At 56.5% G+C, this 5,081-nt stretch overlaps 3 non-coding genes across 3 annotated transcripts; 1 reads left to right on the top strand and 2 right to left on the bottom strand.

Moving 5' to 3' along the window:
- Positions 1 to 1,356: 1,356 nt before the first annotated feature.
- On the bottom strand, positions 1,357 to 1,439 carry TRNAL-CAG (transfer RNA leucine (anticodon CAG)). The gene has a single exon. It is a non-coding gene; the product is annotated as a tRNA-Leu (tRNA).
- An 876-nt stretch (positions 1,440 to 2,315) lies between these two features.
- On the bottom strand, positions 2,316 to 2,387 carry TRNAG-UCC (transfer RNA glycine (anticodon UCC)). Its single transcript has one exon. It is a non-coding gene; the product is annotated as a tRNA-Gly (tRNA).
- A 1,974-nt stretch (positions 2,388 to 4,361) lies between these two features.
- Positions 4,362 to 4,433, top strand: TRNAM-CAU (transfer RNA methionine (anticodon CAU)). Its single transcript has one exon. It is a non-coding gene; the product is annotated as a tRNA-Met (tRNA).
- Positions 4,434 to 5,081: the final 648 nt, after the last annotated feature.

The raw sequence follows: 5,081 nt of genomic DNA, 5'->3' as shown, positions 1-5,081 counted from the left end.
CTAGGAGAGTCCTGGCTGAATTCAAACCCTGGTCCTTTCTTCCAGGATATGTTGTCCCCTTCTGCCCTAAAGTGGCCTCTCCCTCAGTAAGAACAAGGTGTTCTCTCCCAAGGCTGCCCCAGACTCAGGTGCGTTTCCCTGTGAGCCTGAGGGAGCTTTCCCTCGTGCCCTGGCACCACCACACTCCCTGCCCAAGAAGGGTCCAAGCACGCAGCAGGGAAAAGCTGCACCGGTGCTGTCCTCCTTCTGCCAAGGTTTGAGTCTCTGTGTTGAGAGCAGGGCCCTTGCTCCCAGCACTCAGACGGGAGGAAACACACGCAGAGACCCTCTGCCAGATCTCATTCTTAGCCCTGGGAGACAAAGGACACAACCTCCTGGTACTTTGTGCCCCTTATCAGGCTTCAATGGGCAGCCAGAGACCTCCCAGCACCTGGGAGCTGCAGCTCAGCTGGGCTGACCCACACAGGAGGCCACGCCAGTCCTTGGTCCTTCCCTCCCAAGGTCTTTCCGGCTGAGGGCTTCTTCATGGAAAGGGTAGTCAGGCATTGGAACAGGCTGCCCAGGGAGGTGGTGGAGCCTCCATCCCTGGAGGTATTTAAAAGAAGGGTAGATGTGGTGCTTGAGGATATGGTTTGATGGTGGACTTGGCAGTGATGGGTTGGCGGTTGGTCTCGATGATCTTAAGGGTCTTTTCCAATCTTAACAATTCTATGATTCTATGATTCTATGACCTAATAGGAGCCTCCCGGTGCCTGCAAGGAGTTTGCTGTGATGTCTGGAGGATGAGAGGCGCTGGTCAGAAATTAAGCAGGCGTTTTGTGACTTCCTAGACGAACAAAAATGACCACCCTGAGGGTGCCTAAGCACGGGGTCCAGAGAGGCTGTGAAACGCCCGTCCTCAAGGTATTTTATGACCTGGACGGGCAACGTGTGAGCCTGCCTGAAGCAGGAGGACGCACTCTCTGACTCCCTGAAGTGCCTTCCAACCAGAAGGGTTGTTGAGGGTAAAGCAGAAGCAGGGAGAGAGGATTTAGCATGTCAATGTCTGAAGAATGTCCAAAGGTCCCCATTTTAGGGGAGAGGCGTGCATGCAGAATGTGAGTTTGTTAGGGAAGGGCAGAAAAGCAAACTTGCCTAGGGGACTTCCCTCCATGTTTCTGTTCTAGGTAGGCCTACCCAGCTGCTACTGGTGGCTCAGCTCTGCTCTGCCTAGGAGAACACCCGTTTGCTCCCTCCGCAGGAGCTGGGTCATGCAGTAAGACATGGTCAGCAGGCTGAGCAGAGCCCTCCCAGAAGCCCCCACTTAGGAGAGGAAGGGAGTCAAGCTATGAAGGAGGCCACCAAGAGAGAAGAGCCTGTCAGGAGTGGGACTCGAACCCACGTCTCCCAGGGAGACTGCAACCTGAATGCAGCGCCTTAGACCGCTCGGCCATCCTGACCCACGACTCTGATTGCTGCTGCTGCTGCTGCAACTCCTCCCCCTGCAGCTGCCAGAGCCAGCCCAGCTCAGCCAGCCTCCTCCTGGCACTGCTGCAGGGAGACCTGGCTCCTGGGAGCACCCTTGCCCGGCTCCCAACAAGGGCTGCGGACAGGTGACCGCACCTCCTACACACACTGCAGACCACACGGAACAGGAGTACCCAGCACAGTGGCAGCACACTTCCAACATGTCTCGCAAAGGCCAAGGCAACGCTTCACCAGAGCAACCAAAGGAACCATCAGCAACTTATGGCTCTGCACATGCCAACAACATCCTGTCGAGGGGGCTCCAGGCACAGGTCTACCTTACCCGTGACTTCCTCCACTCCCTCCAGAGCCTCACCATATGGCAAGCCAAGAGCACTTGGCGCGCAGTGCTGCCTCGTGGATGGTTCCTGGGGCAAGAAGCGTGCTCCCTTCTTCCCTGCTCGGAGGCGGGAAGGCTGGGCAAGGAGGACTCTGCCACACCAACCCCTGAGGGAATGCTGTGCCGGTCTCAAGGAGTCAGTGTGTGGGAAAGGGGCTGGAGAGTGAGGGCAAAAGGACGGGAGATGCACCAAGTGCTGTGCAATGACTGAGCTAAACCTCCCTGTGGTCAAAGCAGCCCTCCCGAGTCAAGTTCTTTTGCCAAGGCTGGCCTCGCTAAAAGCCAGGCCTGTGTCTGCTGGGCTAGGAGGTGCCCAGCGGCCTGGCCATGAGGCCTCTGGGCTGCAGGGGGAGTCAAGGGGAGTGGCTCGACCACCCTATGGGAGCTGAATTTGTGAGGGAAGCCCTTGGGTGATTTAGGAGCAGGCAAGGCAAGGGCACTGTGGAGCCAGGCTGAAGAAAAGCTTGTCTGCGTTGGCCAGGAATCGAACCCGGGTCAACTGCTTGGAAGGCAGCTATGCTCACCACTATACCACCAACGCACCTGTCCTCACTACTGTCTCCTGCTCCTCCAGAGCCAAGCTGAGCCGAGCCGAGCCGAGCCGAGCCGAGCCGAGGCGAGGCGAGCCTGGTCTCCCTCCTGCTCCTCCACTTCCCAATCTCACCTGCCTCCCGCTCTCCCAGCTCACAAACTGGCCTGTGGCCTGCTCTTCCCCTCCACAGACTGGCCGGCCTCCTCCTTCCAGCCCCCTGCCCACACACACATCCTCAGGCTGCTGGGACGCGTGTGCCCTTCTCTCTCTGTGTGAGATGTTGGCTAGGGAAACTCAAGCTGCTGCGTGCTGGTAACGGTGCCGCTCCCCACCTGCGCTCGTATGTGTGCCAGCTGTGCATGTACTGTGCAAGCGTATGTGCGTTTGTGTCTATGTACCTGTGGTGGTTTAAGCACAGCCAAACACCCACCCAGCTGCTCACTCCTTTCCCCACCCTCAGGGCATGCAGAGCACTGAAAACAGTATAAGAAATCTCCTGGCTCAAGATAAACACAGGGACGTGGCTTAGCAAAAACTGTTGCGGGCAAAGCAGGCTTGACTTGGGGAAAATTAAATGTTTGCCGTTGAAAAACAGATTCACTTAGTGAGAAACAAAAAGGCAAACAGAAAACAGTGCTTCTCCTCTCCCCCGTCCCAGGCTCAGCTTTGCTCCTTCACACCACACTCCTCTACCTGCCCAAGAGGGATGCATTTTCCCTCTGCTCTTTCCCACTCTTTTTCTTCCTTCCTCCTCCCTCTCTCTGGTGTTTTCTGCCCTGTCTGGAACATGTTTTCACAGAGGGAATCCTAAAAAAACAAAGTCACAACCTGTACATCGCCACAGGCCAGGTACCCTTTAAGCCATGGCGGCATGGACAGCTCAATGACACCTACAGTTCTGGTCGGCTAAACTGCACCCAGAACTGCATTCACCATATTAGAAGATCTTTATTCTACTAGTTATGAATTCATGTTGCCGCGGGGGGTGGGGGCATTATCAGGTATAAAACCTGACTTCCAAATGCCAGGACCCTGGCTGAGATTCAGGCTCAGAAAGGCAACTTGTCCTTGCCTGTTTATGAAGGTGCCCTCCACAACTCAGCTCAGCACATATGTCCATTCTCTCCTGCCACCGCAGGAAGTGTTGTCATTCTCAGCCCAGCTCATAAGCCTCCTTCTGTCCTCTGAGAGGGAGTACTCAGGGCAGGCAGTGAAAAGTCACTGCTTCCTGAGCATACGTGCAAGACGCACTGGGTGCACTGGCAGAAGAAATGCAATCGGCTCTTGGATGCTTTCAGTGGTGAGACTCGGGGCTGACCCTGAGAGATATCACAGGGCTACGATCACCAGGTCACAGAGGCATGCTCTATTCATCTGAGGCTTTTCAGTATTTCTCTTGCCTGCTTGCTTCTTTTTGGTGCTCTGGTATCAGTTCAGGGCGCTCCACCTCTAAATGGCGGTAAGCTCAGGACAAAGGCCAACACTCTTGCAGAGCAGATGGCTAACTGAGGGAGGAGGACAAGAACCAACCACGAGACTCCAGCTGTGCTGCACAAAGGTTTTAATGAGAAGGGGAAAATGCAGTGGCACACAACAGAGACCAAGAAACACATCTGCAGGGTTCAGGGAGGCACAGACAATGGCCCGTTTCCCCAGGGACAAGCTCCACACAAAGCGCTTTTCTTTCCCCATTCAGCTCTACCTGTTGGCAATCGCAGCACATGAAGAGAAGTCCCGAATTCTGAAACCCTCATCCCATCATCAGGAGGTTCAGCAAAGCAGAAGAGAGCGAGCCCGTTCTCGAGGCGCTCAGAGCAAAGCAGAGCCAGAGGAGGCACAGCAAGGTCTGCCATACAGCAAGGAGCAGTGCAGAGCACAGGTAGGAACAAGGGAAAGGGGCATGAGCGCAAGCGCAGGTGCTGGCAGTGCCCGTAAGCCCGATGCTTACGGGCTGTGGGAGGTCCCAGCTGAGGTGCTGGGGGGAGCAGAGTGGCGCAGCGGAAGCGTGCTGGGCCCATAACCCAGAGGTCGATGGATCGAAACCATCCTCTGCTAGTCAATGCTTGCTTGCTTTTTTTCTTCCCTTGGCATCAGCCACTGCCTCTCCCTTGCCTCTTTCGCCAAGTTTTAACCTGCACTGCTGCGCTCCTGCTCTCTGGGCACCCATGGCCATGGCTCTCACGCTCCCTCAGCCCCTTCTCTCTGCCACCGCCACCTTCTTTCCCCTTTGCTTTCCTCGCAGCCACCACTCCCAAAGTGACCCTCAGCAAGGCAGACGGGTGGCTGTGGAGCAGCAGGCAGAGCACAGGCACACAGCTCTCCCCACAAGGCAGCAGGTGTCCTGGGGACAAAGCTCTTTCTCCCTTCCCATCAGGCAGCTCAGTCCCCAGCTTCCCAGCCACAAGCAGGGACTTCCAGGGCTCTGCAGCTAGGGGGGAGCACAAGCCCAGTACTAGTTTGGGAGCCACCAGTGTGATTGACTTTACCACCTGGGGGCTTCCTCCATCCTAGTCTGTTTGCTGCTGTGCCCACTTGTAGGTGCAGCCGGGAGCAGGGCTGGGCAGGGATTCCCAATGGGCACTGTGTTGGCTATATGTGGCTAGGTGTTGGCGGTGGAGGGGAGAGGGCGTGCTGCAGGGTGGCCTCTGTGAGACGAGCCGAGGGGCTGCCCCGCACCACACACAGCTGGTTCCAGCTCCCTCC

The sequence above is a fragment of the Phalacrocorax carbo genome, unplaced genomic scaffold, assembly GCF_963921805.1.
Source record: "Phalacrocorax carbo unplaced genomic scaffold, bPhaCar2.1 SCAFFOLD_191, whole genome shotgun sequence".
NCBI classification, from domain to species: domain Eukaryota; kingdom Metazoa; phylum Chordata; class Aves; order Suliformes; family Phalacrocoracidae; genus Phalacrocorax; species Phalacrocorax carbo.
The sequence above is the reverse complement of the archived record's forward strand: the minus strand, read 5'-3'. Positions and strand labels throughout refer to the sequence as shown.